This window comes from Salvelinus sp. IW2-2015, linkage group LG9, assembly GCF_002910315.2.
Source record: "Salvelinus sp. IW2-2015 linkage group LG9, ASM291031v2, whole genome shotgun sequence".
Lineage (NCBI taxonomy): Eukaryota > Metazoa > Chordata > Actinopteri > Salmoniformes > Salmonidae > Salvelinus > Salvelinus sp. IW2-2015.
Genome location: NC_036849.1, coordinates 11,191,663 through 11,213,250, shown reverse-complemented (window position 1 = coordinate 11,213,250; position 21,588 = coordinate 11,191,663). Strand labels below are relative to the sequence as shown.

The 21,588-nt window shown below is 42.2% G+C and overlaps 1 pseudogene; it reads right to left on the bottom strand.

Moving 5' to 3' along the window:
• Positions 1 to 21,588, bottom strand: part of LOC111968564 (cysteine-rich motor neuron 1 protein-like) — a 125,593-nt pseudogene that overhangs the window by 26,380 nt on the left and 77,625 nt on the right.

Here is a 21,588-nt window from a genome sequence, read left to right as displayed (position 1 = left end):
AAGGGGGTGGAGGTGGGGGTGAGCGTGAGCGGTTCTGCCCACCATGGGGCAGAGGTAAAGGGGCCTGCAGGCATTGAGACATGGCATGGCCCACTGCCCTCTACTCTCCCTGTCCTTCCTGTGCTCAGTCAGGATGCATCCGTCCCCTCTCCCTCCCTCCCTCCCTCACCCTCCATCAATCCATCCATCCATCTAACCTCCCCTACCTCCCCTGTTCCCTCTCTCCCTCCCTCCCTCCATCCCGTTCCTACCCACCCCAGGTCCTCATTAGAGAAGACTCAGGGGTGAAAATGACCCCAGGCCAGTGGAACTAGCTACCTAATTTGAGATCTTTGCATCCTGATTAGAAATCAAAACTCACCACTGGGTCGAGCTTGTAATGTATAATGTTGTTGACTTGTTATTCATTGATTGTGTTTTAAAATGATTTGATAGTCCGATAGTGTACTGTTTAATTGGAGGGAGAAGAACCCATGAGGGGAAATATGAATTTGAAGTGATATGAGGATAATTTACCAAGTCCCCTGGCTGTCCCTGTTGGATCATCCATCCACTGACTCCTTTAAATACAAACACTATTCATTACCCCAGATATATCCATATCTGCTAGGTGAAGCATGCTAGGCTACAGTAGCGCATGCTAACGCTAAAAGGGGTCTTACAACTCATTGTTTTGCAGCTAACAATGCTAAGCTGTAACTAAGTATCCATACAGTATCTTGCATCACTGATTCTGGCAATTACTCACTCGTGAAGCTTTGTTTCATCGGGACTTCCACCTACCAAGGTTTGACTGGTTATGATTAACGCCTATACATGCTTGGTAACAGGCCATTTGACACAGTGCTAAGTCCATAGATAGTGTTCCTGGTATCCATAAGATAAGGGAATATACTGTACCACAACCATGGTACCGAGCTACCAAGGTAAAAGTGATTATAATCAACCGTGATCTTCACCTACAGTACCATCGATCCAATATCTGCTCTACTCTGTGTGTGTGTGTGTGTGTGTGTGTGTGTGTGTGTGTGTGTGTGTGTGTGTGTGTGTGGGGTGGTTGGTGTGTGTGTGTAATATAGAAACCGGCAGCATACTAGACTGGACTAGTCCCTTGTACCCTAGATGTAATCTCATCAGTGATAGTAAGCCAGAGAGAGCCTCACAGATACACACACAGCAACATCCCCAGATAGCTTTGCAAAAATCCATACTACAGACTTGCCTAATAAAAGATTATGATTCCGTAAGCCTCTAAGCTCACTGCTTCCACTAACCAGACAAACGAGCAACAAGATGCAGCCCTAGTCCCCAGTGTGGACCGAGCTGGTCTTTCCAAACCAATATGAAAAACACATTGGAGGATAGAGAGGACAGTCATGTGGTATTCTGAGCAGGGCATAATAAATAACGCAATAACGCAGTGCATAATGTTAGGGAAAAGAACACCAGGAAGGTTTGAGGATTGTGGATGTGTGTGTGTGTGTGCGCGTGTGTGTGTGTTGTCACTGTTTGTATGCAGATTGCTGCTGCGTGACACCGGCGGTAGTGAAGCCAAGCCACACACCTGCTAACTGAAAGGATGTGATTCTGCTCAGACTCAGAGGCAGATTTCCCTAGCCGGGCTGATTTGGAGCTGCTCATAGACTACTGTACGGTTCAACTGCTACTGTCTGACTACTGACTCGGATGTTGGGATTTTACCAGGGACTAAACAAAAACGTTAACATTGGAATCAGCACAGACCCTATCTGTCCACAGAGACACACTGCACTGCCAAGTACATCAAACATACAGTCAAACAAATACACAGGTCCATACAAAGAAACATGAAGCAAAACTGTACACAACGGCAGAGAAAGAGAGAGAGAGAGAGAGAGATAGAGAAGCAGACAAAGGGAGAGACTTCAGCTGAGAGAAAGAGGCAAGACATAGAGACAGAGAGAAAGTAAGACAGAGAAACAGAGATTGAAACCGACACAGCTAGCAAGAGAGATAGAAATAGACAACAACAGATGGAGATGCAACCAGACAGTGGCAATGATACAGACACAAACAGAGACAGACAGGGTGAGGTGAGAGGGCACGTCGGGTGGAAGTGTGTGTGGCGCTCCTTATCCTCACACACACGCCCGCGCACGCACGCACACACACACACACGCACGCACGCACGCATGCACGCACACACACACACACACACACACTTACCCTCACACACTGGGCAGCACTCTCCTGGTACAGTCACAGGGTTGAGGCAGCTGTGCCCGCAGGCGGCAGCCACACACCGGGCGTTGCCGCTCACACACTGGCAGAACGTACAGTCGTCCTCACGCCAGTGGTCTCCGTGTGCGAGGATCTCCCCGCTCACGTAGCAACCGGCAAAGTTCAGGACTGGGTAGATGGGGTCTGGAAAAGAGATGGAGAACATATTGATGAAGATAAAAGACCAAAAAGGTTACAGTTTAGAGTTTAAAGTCGAGATGAAAGTTGCGCGAACTTGAGAATGGCTTTTGAAAGCATTCACATCTTCTCTCACCAACCTTGAAAAAAGCAGCAATTTGAAAATCTTTCATGTGGTGCTCTGAAAATGTACTGCATTGTCTGATGGATTCCAAGGTCACACTGCAAAACATGTGATACCATCATGAATATATGTTTTATATTCAGTCATGTATTCTTAAATACAGAGCTAACGACACACTATCTTCAGCTTGAAATGGAGCTTTCTTTCATGTCTGTCAGTGTGTTTTCACACCTGTGTGTATGAGTGTATGCATGTGCACTCTGTGTGTGTGTGCGTGCTCTGTGTGTGTGTGTGTGTGTGTGTGTGTGTGTGTGTGTGTGTGTGTGTGTGTGTGTGTGTGTGTGTGTGTGTGTGTGTGTGTGTGTGTGTGTGTGTGTGTGTGTGTGTGTGTGTGTGTGTGTGTGTGTGTGTGTCTGAACCAAAGATAGTCAGTCAAAGAGGGGCTGAGTGATGAGCATAAGGGAGGACAACTGACTGAGTGACTGTTTAAGCCCTCTCATCATTCTGCCTTTGATTGCGTGCAGCTGCATATTGTCACGGCGGTGTAGGCGTTTGGCGTTCGCCTCGGCTCATCTCTCTCCTGATATTTATTGATGCTCTGCACTCGCCCTTTACCAAAGGCACTCATTTGAGATGATATGAAATGCTTTGGTCTCAGCAGACTGTCCTTTCTGTTGCCACGTCTCTGCACGTTAGAAACCTAGGTAACCTTGGTCATCGGCTTGATCACCATCCGGATACATACAATAGTGAGTCATGCAAGGATGAGGTCTGGTTTGGTGATTCCCTTTAAAGGGAAAGTTCAGGACACAGACTCCCTCTCTATTCACAAAGAGTCGTGTCAGAGTAGGAGTGTTGATATAGGATCAGTTTTGCCTTTCAGATCATGATGAATAGGATGATATAGACATTGGCGACCTGATTCAAGTTCAGCACTCCTACACTGAGATTTTTAAATACAAAACCAGATCACCATTAATGAGAAATCCCATAATAGTCACTGTTTAGGAACTGAATCAGGCAGGGATTAGTCAGGGGCCAAGTCATTTGGTGAGGAAGTCATACCTTCACAGACAGGGCAGCACTCCCCCTCAGGGACGTAGTAGCGTTCACAGTGCAAGACGCCACACTGGGCGGTGAAGCACACCGACACCCCTCCCTGACATCGACAAAAGCGGCAGGCGTCCATTCGGAACATGTCTCCGTCATGGTACTCCGACCCGTTGAAGCTGCACGTTGGTTTGGTCTCTGGAGAGGAGAGAATTTATGATGAGACAAATGAATCAATCAAATATCATTTTTTACATCAGCGGTTGCCACTAAGTAGTTTTACAATATTCCGCCTTGACCTCAAAGAGCAAGCAGAAGCGGAGGCACATTGTTGGGGAAACACTTCCTTTCAGGATCATTTAGTATGCCCACTGACTGAGCGACAGCTAAGAACACAATTTTTTTTTTTAAGTAGGAACAAAATAGGAAAACTTTATAACGATGACAAAAGTGGTCCAAAACTCCCACCAGACAGCTAGCATGGTGATGATGTACAGTATTTGTCTGAGAGAAAAGCTGTTGTAAAGATTCGGCAGGGTTTCAGACGGCGATGGAATTGGTCTCCATGGCAACACAAAGTGCAAAATTCACCTTTTAGCCCGGTGCTTGATATAATGCCTACAGTGGAGAGTGTGTGTCAAATAAGGCCATGCATGAGCGACAGATCATTAACTATAGTACCTTCAGATGTAGGGAACTGTAGGTACACCTCAACCCTATAAGAAGACATTCGACACACCAAACACAAAGTTCTTAACAATTCACAACTGTCAACTCATTTGATCGCTCTCCAACATGACACAACTCTCTTATCTCTAATCCATCTCAGGAGGAGTCTGTTCTCTCCATGAGCAACTGGTAATTTCCCCGTCCTCTTCAGCTATTAAAAGTCCACGGCTTTGGACCGTTTAAAGCTTTTCTGGTCCAAAAAGATTTGAAAACCCAGAAGCATTTAATCTAGTGCAGCTGTATCAGAGAACAGTTAATTCCCAGGAATCAATGGGACAGGAAAATTGGTTTCTACATGTTTACAATTACAGTGCCTGCCAATATGGCATGTGGGGTCTTTCATTTTCTGCTACTAATTTTGTCAATTAGTTGTGGTTCAATGAATAACAACGTGAGGGGGCGATACTGCATGCATGGTTGTCACACTAGTGAGGGCTGTGAATTCACTCAACAATTTTCTAATCAGGCCCACTTCTGTTCATATATTCTCAGCTGCTGTTCCGTGTGTGTGTGAGCACCTCCCTCCTCGTATTGACTGCTACTGTATGGTGTGTATAAAGCACTGGGCGGTGTGTGTGTGCATCTGGCGTCGAATTGAATAAATAGGAGGACGGTGTAACAGATATACATTCCTAATGGTTTACTGTCGATTGTGATGGCATCAGTGTGTAGGTGTCATGCAAGGACATCCCTGTACAAGGCGTACAATACATACAATTAATGTATTTCAGGAGCAGTGTTCCAAGGTTCTGTTTGTGATTCATACCTGTATTTGTAGTATTCGTGTTTTCTTTCAAATATATTGAGCATTTGATGAGCCAACCTGGAGTGCAGGTGATGGAGATTTGCGGGGTGTGCACTTTTGGGACAATTCCATTGCATCAGGTAAACTCAATCAAGAACAGGTCAAAGTACTTGGAAGAAAATAAATACTATCTGAACCCATAGCCTATTCCATCCACAGTACAGTATGTGATCTGTGCTCTAGTTACAGTAGTGGGTTCTGTAAGACAGAGTAGGTCATGACTGTTCTGTATCAGTGCTGGGGGCTCCAGGGCTGCAGGCTGTAGTGGAACAGAGCTAACTGGAAGAGCTGTAGGACCAGCTGTGGGCTGGTCCTGGCTAATTAAGAGGAACATGACGGATGGCAATGCAGGCATCGCACAACTTCCTTCCCAGATGTTCACTGAGTGCCTGACTCTTGGGTATTATTCCCTTTATAAATGAAACAGTTAACCGCTGGCACATGAATACCACAGGCCAGCAACACTATAGGCAAGCACAGCAAAACACTGTACTGTGTTAGGTGGCACCAAGGACACAGGAGACTCTGATGTTGTTCTTGTTGGGGGTTTTCTCCCAAATAGGAAACAACACATCCATACTATAGGCGTGTGATTGGACAGGGCCAGAGCAGGTCCCCTGGGACTATAATTTCCCAAATATACATCTTGATTTAAAGCACTGTGACCATCCTGTTCACAGCTGTGCTTCAGCGTGTTATTGGTCCACTGCAGTAATGACTAAACCAATCAGAGGTTAGGGTTAGAGAGAGTTCCTTCCTGTTCACAGCTGTGATTCACCGTGTCATTGGTCCGTTGCTGCAGTGATGATGCATTTGAAGCGCATGATTATTCTCCACATGATTATTCTCCACATGATTATTCTCCACATGATTATTCTCCACATGATTATTCTCCACATGATTATTCTCCACATGATTATTCTCCACATGATTATTCTCCACATGGTTATTCTCCACATGGTTATTCTCCACATGATTATTCTCCACATGATTATTCTCCACATGGTTATTCTCCACATGGTTATTCTCCACATGGTTATTCTCCACATGATTATTCTCCACATGGTTATTCTCCACATGGTTATTCTCCACATGGTTATTTTAACCATGAGAATTAATGGGTCTTGGAGACTGACTGACTGTGTATGCAGTTTGATTGAGCAAAAACCAAGCTGAATCCACAGTCTGATTCTCCATAGAGCTTATCTCCTTCTTCCCACACATAAGCAGGATGAGGTTTGCAGACAAAGGCAATAATTTTACAAGTTGTGGATTTTGATTGTTGCTGAGTGTTTTGGGACCTTCCTCTCTCAATAGACTTATCATTTGGCATTTGAACTGCATCCATGACTGGGATATTTTTAGTATTACATTGTTATTTATTACTGCATTGTTGGGTTCAGAGCTGGCAACAAAGGCATTTCACTGTACTTGTGCATGTGACATTAAAACTAGAAATGTGATAATCATATAATACCAGTATGTTTCTGCATTGTTTGGTGGGAATAGTTTTCCAACATGGAATGAATGGGTTTCCAGATTTTGGCGCCATTTTGGGCTTTTCGGATTTTGGTTGAATGGAATGACCATTTAGCTGCCAGACTAAAACAGTAAAACCTTATTTTTCTGGCAATATCAATCCAAAAATGCCATCCAAGGTGTCTGTCTCGTGGTGATTTCATTTTTATGAGCCTTCACAGAAGGGAATTCTTAAGGGGCTAACTGCATCCAAAAGCATTTTCATATTTCATATTTCCATTTGGAACACACGTCAGGGTCGCCCGTCTGGCCTGCCGAAAATGATGTCATCAGTTCTAGTGGCTCTAGTGTGCGGGTATGCAAGCGAGGAGGCGTGCGTGTGTCTGTCTAATGGACAGCTTCCTGCCTGGATATATGCCTGCTGCAAGGATACAGAGCACTGACGGTGAACGTTTGACAGAAATGTGTTGGTTTTTAATCATAAAGAAATCCCTGTTATTGACTGCATTTTCACCCCGTAGACGTGGTTGAATATATTAAGCATATACAGTAGCAAGATCCAGCAAGCTACAGCCATATAAATATTCTCAACTCAGCAAAAAAAGAAACGTCCCTTTTTCAGGATATCCAAATAACTTCACAGATCTTCATTGTAAAGGGTTTAAACACTGTTTCCCATGCTTGTTCAATGAACCATAAACAATTAATGAACATGCACCTGTGGAACGGTCGTTAAGACACTAACAGCTTACAGACGATAGGCAATTATGAAAACATAGGACACTAAAGAGGCCTTTCTACTGACTCTGAAAAACGGCAAAAGAAAGATGCCCAGGGTCCCTGCTCATCTGCGTGAATGTGCCTTAGGCATGCTGCAAGGAGGCATGAGGACTGCAGATGTGGCCAGGGCAATAAATTGCAATGTCCGCACTGTGAGACGCCTAAGACAGTGCTACAGGGAGACAGGACGGACAGCTGATTGTCCTCGAAGTGGCAGACCACGTGTAAGAACACCTGCACAGGATCGGTACATCAGGTACAGGTACAGGGTGGCAACAACAACTGCCCGAGTTACACCAGGAATGCACAATCCCTCCATCAGTGCTCAGACTGTCTGCAATAGGCTGAGAGAAGCTGGACTGAGGGCTTGTAGGCCTGTTGTAAAGCATGTCCTCACCAGACATCACCGGCAACAACGTCGCCTATGGGCACAAACCCACCATCGCTGGACCAGACAGGACTGGCAAAAGGGCTCTTCACTGACGAGTCGCGGTTTTGTCTCACCAGGGGTGATGGTCGGATTCACATTTATCGTCGAAGGAATGAGCATTACACCGAGGCCTGTACTCTGGAGCGGGATTGATTTGGAGGTGGAGGGTCCGTCATGGTCTGGGGTGGGGTGTCACAGCATCATCAGACTGAGCTTGTTGTCATTGCAGGCAATCTCAATGCTGTGCATTACAGGGAAGACATCCTCCTCCCTCATGTGGTACCCTACCTGCAGGCTCATCCTGACATGAACATGCCACCAGCCATACTGCTCGTTCTGTGCGTGATTTCCTGCAAGACAGGAATGTCAGTGTTCTGCCATGGCCAGCGAAGAGCCCAGATCTCAATCCCATTGAGCACGTCTAGGACATGTTGGATCGGAGGGTGATGGCTAGGGCCATTCCCCCCAGAAATGTCCGGGAACTTGCAGGTGCCTTGGTGGAAGAGTGGGGTAACATCTCACAGCAATAACTGGCAAATCTGGTGCAGTCCATGAGGAGGAGATGCACTGCAGTACTTAATGCAGCTGGTGGCCACATCAGATACTGACTGTTACTTTAGATTTTGACCCCCCCTTTGTTCAGGAATACATTATTCCATTTCTGTTAGTCACATGTCTGTGGAACATGTTCAATTTATGTCTCAGTTGTTGAATCTTGTTATGTTCATGCAAATATTTACACGTTACATTTGCTGAAAATAAACGCAGTTGACAGTGTGAGGACGTTTCTTTTTTTGCTGAGTTGATATCCCCATAGTATTGCTGCCATAGCTCTGTTGATCCACAATCCACCTCCATAAAACCAAGCCAAACAACCGTTCAAACGGTAAACACTAAAGCAGGATCAGGCCTTTGAATCCTGGATCCCTCAGATGGAACTCACCATTATGTGACTGAAAAGTTAGAGTTTGGCAGGCAGCATATTACAGACAGCCAGGGCTATGAAACATCGATACTTTCTTCTATGGCCAAAGTGTTCATTCCCATTGGACATGCTCAAAAACACTCTTATTGCCAATGTGTTCCCCTTGGACATGCTCAAAGAAAGTCCTGCTCTCAGGTAGAGAAAAATATCCTCTTATTGGTAACTTTTAACAAGGCTTTATATCTCATTACCTGGAGGACAATTTCGTTTTATCATGGTGATGGATGATACTAAGTCCACTGTCTCTTAAGGGTTCAGGTAAAATCCTACAAAAAAAACCTATAAAGCAAAGGCAGGAAACCAACACGGTAAGTTAGTAAAAAAAAAAAGTTGAATTATTTTGTTATAGGTTTCATGACGCTTGTATCTAAACTAAAGTAGATTGCTTTAAGATTGTTTTATACATCAGTTGGGGTCTCTATAAACTATAATATGAGGTCATAAGCCAAGCATGAAAGTGCATCCTTGTAGTTGTGTGGGCTAACATAGTCAAAATGTTTGCCTTGGGGTAAGTTGAGCCAATGGCCACCATATCCCAAACAAATAAGGATTACATTTCGTCAGTTTTATGCATAATATGCATAGAATTTTTGCAATGTGTCATGCATATGAACTCAAGATATAGAGAGCCATCAAGGAAGTGAGAGAAGGGAATAAGTCCATTTGAGCAGCAGCAAGGGATGGACAAATAGACTGAATGACACTGAAGAGGTACAATGACAAAACATATAACAAACATGTACCTGTGCGAAAGAGAGGCTATGATAGAGTAGCAGAGTCACACAAGGTCTTATCTGATGACATGGAGTCTGAGCTTGCTAAACATATCAAGAATTTTGCGGACCAGTTTCATGGGCTTGTAGCCTCAAATGCAGAGAACTTGACACATCCAAACAACATCCCTGTCCCAGACAACTGGTCAAGAAATGAAAGGGTAAGTGATATTGAACAGAGACATCTATATCCGAATGTAGGCATATATTTAAGATATACAATATACCACAACCCCATTCCATGAATTCAACTTTGACCTACCGACACCATTACCCACTGTCACAGGACACCCTCACCCATTTACCCCAAGGCGGCTCAACTTACCCTGTCCCTATGCTCAACTTACCCCATACTCAGGTTGTGTTAAGTTGTGCCAAGAGACCACTTTTTTCGGACAAGCTATGTTTTCAAAACTGTTATGTTTACATGAATTCTGATTATTTCCAGAATACACAACACCCTAACATATACCGTATGTAGATATCTTTGTTAGAAAGAATACTATATTTCCCTTGATGTAGTGATGCTGAATGTAAAAAAATTCTCAACATACCCCACTGTCCCCTACATTCAGGAAGTAAACGCTTCAGATTGTTAAATGGCTGAACTAGCTGAATCATGTATGCCATGTCACATACTACACATTTACACCTTCATTCACCTTCTTTACCCTAATCTCTCTTCCCATATTCTCATAGGGGTGTGCTGCAGACATTTTCTGACTTAGCATTCCCATGATGTTTAGAAACTTAACATTTCCAAAAGCATTAAATGGCTGCATGTCAAATAGAAAAATTGAAAGACACTAGTTGCCATGGTGACAATAATCAAACAGTGCACAAGTCAGTTGCGCAGCCTCATTTTCACCGCTGCATGCCCTCAGGGCAATGAAGAGTGATCCAACACGCAACACACACACACAGACGCAGCGTAACGTATGCTATGTCAACTGGATTACTGTTCAATCCATCAGTCTATCTAATAGGCGCTGAGGTCAGTCACGGATAAGGCTGTTACGGTGACCGTATTACCGCCACACCAACAGTCACGCGTCATGACCGCAGTCCAAATTTCGTATTAGCCATGGCTGATATCAGTTTCAGAGAATATTCAGCACAGCTTGCTAACTCTACATCCAAGCATGCATTTTACTTAAAGGTGCAATATGCAGAAATCGCTCCGTCATTTACTGGTTGCGAAACATTTGAATAGTTCGCCTAATTTCAGTTTATATGATAAAACATTGTATCGTCTAAACCACTCAGAATTGTTTTTCTCCATAACCCAAAATATTGTATTTTCAGCTGTTTGAAGTTGGTATACAAAACCGAAAGTAAAAGACGCAAAAACGAAACAGAAGACCGGGAAGCATAGAAATAACTTGTTTTCAATGAGAATGACAGATCTATAATTGCATTTCTATGTCAATTTGGTCAGGTCACCCAAAAAGTTACATATTGCAGAGAGAGAGAGAAAAAGAGAGAAAGAGAGAGATGATCCAATGTAGGTTATGTTAAACTTGACAAAAAGAGGAATAAATAAATAAAACACATCAGATTAGTTTGATACATTTGATATTGAATACTCATTTACATTAACATTTAAGTCATTTAGCAGACGCTCTTATCCAGAGCGACTTACAAATTGGTGCATTCACCTTATGATATCCAGTGGAACAACCACTTTACAATAGTGCATCTAACTKTTTTAATGGGGGGGGGGGGGGGMMYGYWGGATTACTTTATCCTATCCTAGGTATTCCTTAACTCATGTTGTTTATGTTGCGTTTGTGTCTAATGGATGTCTTTCAGGCTGGTGTATTCTGTCTGCATTTCAGACCAAAGCAAGACCACGTTTAAAGCTATGGGTCTACTTAGCCTCTATAAAGTATTTGGATGTATTTGCATTGTAGGTATAGTGTGTTCTGTGTTATTTCTTTGTCTTTTCCAGTACTAACTGAATGGTAGATGAATGTATTTACAGTGTGATTACTGTGTGTTCTGTTCCTCCTGTCTCTGTCCTTCATACTCTCCCTCTCCATACTGTCTTGTCATAATCACTGCAGCTCAACTTTTACTTAAGCAATAAGGCTTCAGGGGGTGTGGTATATGGCCAATATACCACGGCTGAGAGCTGTTCTTATGCACGATAAACGACGTGCCTGGACACAGCCCTTAGCCATGGTATATTGGCCATACATCACAAACCCCCGAGGTGCCTTATTGCTGTTATAAACTATTTACCAACGTAATTAGAGCAGTACAAATACATGTTTTGTCATACCTGTGGTATAAAGTCTGATATACCGTGGCTATCAGCCAATCAGCATTCAGGGCGCGAACAATCCAGTTTATAATTGATGATAATCAACGGCATCAATCAATGTAATTTGTTAGTCTAAATGTAATCTTGTATGTTTCTCTTATGCTTTAGGTACCCTACCACATGGCAATACATGGATGTGTGCACAGGGCTGATTCACAAGTACTCCTCGTTGAGAGACCAGAGAAGGGATACGTAAGAATTCTTACATTTTCCTACTTACATTAGTTCACACACGAATAAGCTTTTTACACCATTGTGCCTACCCAGACCATAATGTGCTGGATTATTTCTTCTCACATTTGTTTATTCCATCACAATACCAGCAGCAAAACAAGACCGTCTCTAGTTATGTAATTGACTGTCTGCTCCTCTGACCTCGGTCCCAATAATCCATCCTGACATTTCTCATGTCCCCTTTACATTATGCAGCCGTTCATATTCCATTTATTCTAACCCAGCCTTTATATTACACACCCTCCTATTTAAGGTCTCCGGTTCACTGCAGACATTTTGTTCCTCCCCTACCTCCTCAGAGACAGGGTATTTATTTCCCGTCAGACATAAAAAAATATTTTTTTTTACTTATTGCAGTGTGTAAAGTTCCTATCACCTACCATAAGTATAGCGGGGAATCGCTTTGGGGATGAGAGCCACATCCAACTCTTCCTGGATGGAGAGGATCTACTCGGACAACTCCATGGGGGTCCATTTCATTTTTAATATTGAGTATCCAGGATCACTATGCTGTTCATTCACAAATGTGTTCTGGGAAGTGACGAGTGGGGTAAATTACCAGCAAATGTTGAATGGCAAACTTTTTGCTGTAGAGCGGGATAGGGGAGACCAGAGCACAAATTAAGGCAAGGTCAGATGTAACAGCCAAATTACTCAAATTAGAAACCACTTAGAAAGCTGTTTATCGATGTGCTAATGCTTTGTTAGTATCTCTACATACCAATTTTTTATTATTGACCTGTGAAATATTTGCCATGTATCTAAATATATCATTTGTATCACTAAGATGGGGTCTTTTGATTGGTATAGTTGATGACAATAATTATTATAGTATTTTTAGTATAGGTTCCTATCTTGTTGTCGATACACATCAAATATGAAGGTTCGTCAACAGTTGACTATTTATTGATGGTATATTTGAATTTCTGTGAATTTCAAAGTCAATCAAAATCATTTGTGACTTTACAAGTTTGCCACTCAATATTATATGTATTATTATTATTGTTAATAGTATATTGTTATTATTATTATTTGTAGTAGAATTAGTACAATAGTAGTAGTAGTAGTAATAGTATTGCTATTATTCATAATATAATACACGGGACATAAAATGTTCCTACAGGAACCTTAAATCAAATCAAATCATAGTTTATTTGTCACGTGCGCCGAATACAATAGGTGTAGACCTTACAGTGAAATGCTTACTTACAGGCTCTAACCAATAGTGCAAAAAAAGGTATTAGGTGAACAATAGGTAAGTAAAGAAATTAAAACAACAGTAAAAAGACAGGCTATATACAGTAGCGAGGCTATAAAAGTAACGAGGCTACATACAGACACCAGTTAGTCAGGCTGATTGAGGTAGTATGTACATGTGGATATGGTTAAAGTGACTATGCATATATGATGAACAGAGAGTAGCAGTAGCGTAAAAGAGGGGCTGGCGGGTGCAGTGCAGATAGCCCGGTTAGCCAATGTGCGGGAGCATTGTGTGTAACAGTGATAACACCAAGTAAAACTGAAATGATAACTTAAACCACAAAATATAAATATCCATTAACAAACTTCTTATAGCTTAGACTAATTTCCACTTCCTGAACACATACTACTTAAATAAAATACATAGCCTTTTCTTAGTAAAACGCAAAAGTAAAAATTAAATAAATACAGTAGTCTTTCCACCATATAGTCAGACACATCGGCTATGTACATGAGTGTATAGTTATAGTGACTATGCATATATGATACACAGAGAGTAGCAGCAGCAAAAAAAAACATAGAAGGATCTTTGAGGAACTTTTTTTACCCATAAGAGTCCAAGCCCTGTGTAAGCCGGGAGAGGGGGTTCTACTAAGCTGTATAGAATTGTTTTAAGAAGATCATACCAAGGATCATTTCGCTATTTGATTTAGAATTTTACGACCCCTGGAAGTATCCCCCAAAAATATAAACAATTATTTGCCCCAATTTTTTTGGGGGGCCTTACTGCTATTAGACCATACAAACACATTGAATAACATATTCACTACATAGAACAACAGATAGTCCCCCAAAGATAATGTAAAGTAAATTCTGAAGAGTATGTCCTATATCATAGAGATACAGTATAATTACATGTACAGTTGAAGTCAGAAGTTTACATACACCTTAGCCAAATACATTTAAACTCAGTTTTTCGAAATTCCTGACAATTAATCCTAGTAAAAATTCCCTGTCTTAGGTCAGTTAGGATCACGACTTTATTTTAAGAATGTGAAATGTCAGAATAATAGTAGAGAGAATGATTTATTTCAGCTTTTATTTCTTTCATCACATTCCCAGTGGGTCAGAAGTTTACATAACCTCAATTAGTATTTGATAGCATTGCCTTTAAATTGCTAAACTTGGGTCAAACGTTTTGGGTAGCCTTCCACAAGCTTCCCACAATAAGTTGGGTGAATTTTGGCCCATTCCTCCTGACAGAGCTGGTGTAACTGAGTCAGGTTTGTTGGCCTCCTTGCTCGCACACACCTTTTCAGTTCTGCCCACAAATGTTCAATAGGACTGAGGTCAGGGCTTTGTGATGGCCACTCCAATACCTTGACTTTGTTGTCATTAAGCCATTTTGCCACAACTTGGAAGTATGCTTGGGGTCATTGTCCATTTGGAAGACCCATTTGCGACCAAGCTTTAACTTCCTGACTGATGTCTTGAGATGTTGCTTCAATATAACCACATCATTTTCCTGCCTCATGATGCAATGGATTTTGTGAAGTGCACCAGACCCTCCTGCAGAAAAGCACCCCCACAACATGATGCTGCCACCCCCGTGCTTCACGGTTGGGATGGAGTTCTTTGGCTTGCAAGCATCCCCCTTTTTCCTCAAAACATAACAATGGTCATTATCGCCAAACAGTTACATTTTTGTTTCATCAGACCAGAGGACATTTCTCCAAAAAGTATGATATTTGTCCCCATGTGCAGTTGAAAACCGTAGTCTGGCTTTTTTATGTCGGTTTTGGAGCAGTGGCTTCTTCCTTGCTGAGCGGCCTTTCAGGTTATGTCGATATAGGACTCGTTTTACTGGATATAGATTTCTTTGTACCTGTTTCCTCCAGCATCTTCGCAAGGTTCTTTGCTGTTGTTCGGGGATTGATTTGCACTTTTCGCACCAAAGTATGTTCATCTCTAGGAGACAGAACGCCTCTCCTTCCTGGGCGGTATGACGGCTGCGCGGTCCCATGGTGTTTATACTTGCGTACTATTGTTTGTACAGATGAATGTGGTACCTTCAGGTGTTTGGAAATTGCTCCCAATGATGAACCAGACTTGTAGAAGTCTGCAATTGTTCTTCTGAGGTCTTGGCTGATTTCTTTTGATTTTCCCATGATGTCAAGCAAAAAGGCACTGAGTTTGAAGGTAGGCCTTGAAATATATCCACAGGTACACCTCCAATTGACTCAAATGATGTCAATTAGCCTATCAGAAGCTTCTGAAAAGCCATGACATCATTTTCTGGAATTCTCCAAGCTGTTTAAAGGCATAGTCAACTTAGTGTATGTAAACTTCTGACCCACTGGAATTGTGATACAGTGAATGATAAGTGAAATAATCTGTCTGTAAACAATTGTTGGAAAAATTACTTGTGTCACTCACACAGTAGATATCCTAACCGACTTGCCAAAACTATAGTTTGTAAACAAGAAATTTGTGTGGTTGAAAAATTAGTGGTTGAAAAATGAGTTTTAATGACTCCAACCTAAGTGTATGTAAACTTCCGACTTCAACTGTATTTAACCCCTACTTTTTGGCAGTACAGTCTACCTATACAGTATATTCGGAAAGTATTCAGACCCCTTGACTTTTTCCACATTTTGTTATGGTACAGCCTTATTCTAAAAGGTTTTTTCCCTCATCAATCTATACACAATACCTCATAATGACAAAGCAAAAACAGTTTTTTAGACATTTTGGCAAATTAATTCAAATAAAAAACAGTAATACCTTATTTGAATAATTATTCGGACCCTTTGCTATGAGACTCGAAATTGAGCTCAGGTGCATCCGGTTTTCATTGATCATTGATGTTTCTACAACTTGATTAGAGTTCACCTGTTGTAAATTCAAATGTTTGGACATGATTTGGAAAGGCACACACCTGTCTATATAAGGTCCCACAGTTGGCAGTGCATGTCAGAACAAAAACCAAGCCATGAGGTCGAAGGAATTGTCCGTAGAGCTTCAAGACAGGATTGTGTCAAGGCACAGATCTGGGGAAGGTTACCAAAACATTTCTGTAGCATTGAAGGTCCCCAAGAACACAGTGGCCTCCATCATACTTAAATGAAAGAAGTTTGGAACCACCAAGACTCTTCCTAGAGCTGGCCACCCAGCCAAACTGAGCAATCGGGGGAAAAGGGCCTTGGTCACGGAGATGACCAAGAACCCAATGGTCACTCTGACAGAGCTCCAGAGTTGCTCTGTGGAGATGGGAGAACCTTCCAGAAGGACAACCATCTCTGCAGCACTCCACAAATCAGGCCTTTATGGTAGAGTGGCCAGACGGAAGCCACTCCCCAGTAAAAGGCACATGACAGCCCACTTGGAGTTTGCCAAAAGGCATCTAAAGGACTCTCAGACCATGAGCAAGAAGATTCACTGGTCTGATGAAACCAAGATTGAACTCTTTGGCCTGAATGCAAAGCGTCACGTCTGGAGGAAACCTGGCACCATCCCTACAGTGAAGCATGGTAGTGGCAGCATCATGCTGTGGGGATGTTTTTCAGTGGCAGGGACTTAGAGACTATTCAGGATCGAGGGAAAGATGAATGGAGCAAAGTACAGAGAGATCCTTGATGAAAACCTGCTCCAGAGCACTTAGGACCTCAGACTGGCGCGAAGGTTCATCTTCCAACAGGACAATAACTCTCAGCACACAGCCAAGACAATGGAAGAGCGGCTTCGGGACAAGTCTCTGAATGTCCTTGAGTGGCCCAGTCAGAGCCCAGACTTGAACCCAATCGAACATCTCTGGAGAGACCTGAAAATAGTACAGCGATGCTCCCCATACAACCTGACAGAGCTTGAGAGGATCTGCAGAGAAGAATGGGACAAACTCCAAAAATATAAGTGTGGAAAGGTTGTGGCGTCATACCCAAGAAGACTCGAGGCTGTAAAAACTGCCAAAGGTGCTTCAACAAAGTACTGAGTAAATGGTCTGAATACTTATGAAAATTCGATATTTGCAAAAATGTCTTAAAACCTGTTTTTGCTTTGTCATTATGGAGTATTGTGTAGATTGATGAGGATTTTCTTTTAGAGTAAGGCTTTAACGTAAATCTCTTTCAAAAACGTCAAGGGGTCTGAATACTTTCCGAATGCACTGTACTTCCATTCATTTTTTCAACTGGTACCAGGGGACCTTTAGATGACTTTTATGGGGCCTGTAGGCACCCTTGAGCAAAACAACTGATGTGTATATGTTCACCTCTGCACAAATGGGTCATATTAGTGTGTAACCCAAACTCTTCAGACGCTACAGACAGAAGTTGGCAGATCGGCTTTACCGACTTCAGACGAGTCCCAAGACGCTTGTGGGGGGTCGTAGAGCAAAACGGATAACACCATAGAGTATGTGAGTTTGTAGGCCAGAAGACCGATTTTCGGGATGTCTCATGGTCTGACAAACACCACTCTAGCACTGTCACCTTCCACCGCAGATTCGGAAGTGTGACATACTGTAGGCAGATAAGGTTGATTGAGACGCATCCAATGCAAAAAAAAAACGATATCTCTAAAACTGACAGGTTTTCGGACATCGACCTTATGGGGTTAAAAGGTTCCCCAGGGAAAAGGTTCCTGGAGGCACCTTTAGGGGTTCCACCAGTGTTGCAATCTAAGGAACCTTTTCCTCCAGGAACCTTTTATTTTAAGACTGTAAGGCAAGAAACAGTGGATGCATTTTTAAAATAAAATACTATAAAAATAATGCCACAGGATTTATAAGCAAATCTTATCTGCTAAAAAAACTAGTGTAGCCCACAGCCATATGGTATATCCAGATCAGGGCCTAATATAAGGATGACTCAGAATATGCTATTCTGTTCTTCTGAAATAGGCTACATTTCTTCATATCATAATGTTTCTTCAGACCTGCCTAAAATAAGTAATGGATTTATATAAGGCTATATATTACATGGATTTATTACACTTTTTAAAATGTAGATCTGGCAAAAGGTCTGCATCAGTGGCTTGTGGGCAATGCATGGAAGCCGGAGATGCTAAACATGTTTGTGTTAATTAACAGTCAATTGCCGTGGGACCTGCAGTTATTTGCATGAAAGTTACCGGCTGACAAAATGTCAGGACTGCCACAGCCCTAGTCACGGATAAAAAAAATACTAGGTGTTAGGCTACACATTTCCCCACGCTGTTAAGAGCAACGCTCAAACCACTTAGTTAACCTTTCTAGGACACACGTTCCGCTAGCGGAACCCCCCCACAACATTCCGCTGAAAAGGCAGCGCGGGAAATTCAGAAATATTTTTCAGAAATATGTAGCTTTCACACATTAACAAGTCCAATACAGCGAATGAAAGATAAACATATTGTTAATCTACCCATCGTGTCCGATTTAAAAAATGCTTCACAGCGAAAACACAACATATGATTATGTTAGATCCCCACCAAGTTCAAAAAACACATAGTCATTTTCCCAGCCAAAGATAGGAGTCACAAAAACAGAAATAGAGATACAATGAATAGGACATCATGTTACACAATACATGTATTTTATGTTCGCTAATGTGCATATTTATATCCAAAAATCTTAGTTTACATTGGCGCCATGTTCAGAAATGCCTCCAAAATATCCAGAGAAATTGCAGAGAGCCACATCTAATAACAGAAATACTCATCATACATCATATCATACACTTTGATGAAAGATACATGTTTTACATAGAATTAAAGATACACTTGTTCTTAATGCAACCGCTGTGTCAGATTTCAAAAAAACTTTACGGAAAAAGCACACCATGCAATAATCTGAGACAGTGCTCAGATAAAAACAAAATTTCTCCGCCATGTTGGAGTCAACAGAAATACGAAATTACATCATAAATATTCCCTTACCTTTGATAATCTTCATCAGAATGCACTCCCAGGAATCCTAGTTCGACAATAAATTGTTGTTTTGTTCGATAATGTCAATTATTTATGTCCAAGTAGCTACTTTTGCTAGCGCGTTTAGTACACATATTCAAACGCTCGTGCAAGTCACGCATAACGTCGGACGAAAACTTCAAAAAGTTATATCACAGGTCGAATAAACTTGTCAAACTAAGTAGAGAATCAATCTTCAGGATGTTGTATCATATATATCCAATAACGTTCCAACCGGAGCATTCCTTCGTGTCTGTAGAAGTAATGGAACACAAGGCGACATCATGTGGAATGCGCGTGACCAGGAAATGGCAATCTGCCAGACCACTGACTCATTCCCCTCTCATCTGGCCCCACACAGTATAAACTTCATTCAACGTTCTACTGACTGTTGACCTCTAGTGGAAGGCGTAGGAAATGCAAACAAATCCATATCTTCCTGGGATTTGAATAGGCGATGAGTTGAAAAACAACCAACCTCAGAATTTCCACTTCCTGTTTTGAAGTTTGCCTGCCATATGAGTTCTGTTATACTCACAGACATAATTCAAACCGTTTTAGAAACGTCAGAGTGTTTTCTATCCAATAATAATAATAATATGCATATATTAGCATCTGGGACAGAGTAGGAGGCAGTTCAATTTGGGCACACTATTCATCCAAAGTGAAAATGCTGCCCCCTATCCCTAAAAACTTAACCAACTCTTACTCGTACACCGTGTGAGGGTCTTTGACTGCCAACAAAATTCGCAATAAGCTAAGGCCTACAGTTCCATGCAACGGCAAGCATAAATGCATGAACAACTACAAACTTCACACCTATATAATTTAACCCCAAACTCCTACAGAATTCAGTGAACCAATTTTGGTTTAGTCTGCAGCTCTTTGTAAGGAGAGCGTGTGAGTGTGTGAGGAGAGAGAACAAGGAGGGAGCTAGTACTCCTGAGGCACACACACATACACACACATACACACACTCTGTAGGAGCCTCCTAGCACATAAGCTGTGAGCTCCTGGGGAGAAGAAGGGCAGAAGCAAGAATAAAACACTCATAACCTGCTGGCGTATGAGAGGAGTGGAGGATTTAAATAATATACTGTACCATCTAAACTTCTTCAATGGTATACTTCATCCCAGGACCACTGTGACTACTATAGCTACATTGTAGAAATGAAAAAAAATTCTGATATCCGTAAAAATATGTGTCTGCACATAATTACAAGCTGATTGAAGTGGTCTTTTAAGTTTAAAATGAAAAGGTTTCGCCCGCCAACGGCCTTCATTTGATAACTATTAATGAAAATTGTATTAATAGCGGTCCAATCCTATGGTACTTGTGTGCATAGATATATAATCTATTATAGATTATACTAGTCATTCCACTTCTATGCGTGTACTTTCCCATGGTAGAAAACAACAGTCAGTCACATGAATTGAGGTTTGATAAACACACAGTAGGTTGTTTGCAGCAGACAATGTTCTCCAATATCAACATCATGTTTATAGAAAACAGAGGTCTCCACCTGTTCCTCTGTACTAAACCTCCCATGTAATGTCCTATCTCTTAGTTATCAGGAACCAGTGAGAACCATGCACTCCTGGTGCACTCCTCTCCAACCTGTCTGTCTGTCTGTCTGTCTGTCTGTCTGTCTGTCTGTCTGTCTGTCTGTCTGTCTGTCTGTCTGTCTGTCTGTCTGTCTGTCTGTCTGTCTGTCTGTCTGTCTGTCTGTCTGTCTGTCTGTCTGTCTGTCTGTCTGTCTGTCTGTCTGTCTGTCTGTCTGTCTGTCTGTCTGTCTGTCTCTGTCTCTGTCTCTGTCTGTCTGTTTATTATTCTCTGCTCTTGTCCAGTTCTCTCCTCCTTTCCCCTCCCCTGCCATTCCCCTACCCACGCTCCTCTATGTCTGGACCATACCAACCACCTCCCCCCTGCCTCCGTGCTAGCTAGCCAGATCCCTTCATTCCCCCATGCCACCGCACCCTCATGTTTTGGCTGTTCTGCTGAGACAGAGACTAAATAATGTGATAACATGCAGCACTCGGCAGGTGTGCCTCCCTCCCCTCAGCTCTGTGGATGAACAGAATAACCCACCGAAAGCCCCACCAGACAGGCAGGCAACAACACTTGCAAATCAAGGCTGCATCACACAAACAGCTTCAGAGTTTAGAATAATGTGAATGTATTGAGTGATAGTGCTTACTGCTTACAGCGATGCAATGAAATGTAAACAACATCTGATCTCACAATGGCTCCCAGGCCGGGTCAATTGTTGTTCTCCTCCAAATACTTTACAGGTTAAGTTGTTGTGCCTATTCAGTCACTGTATTCCAATGTC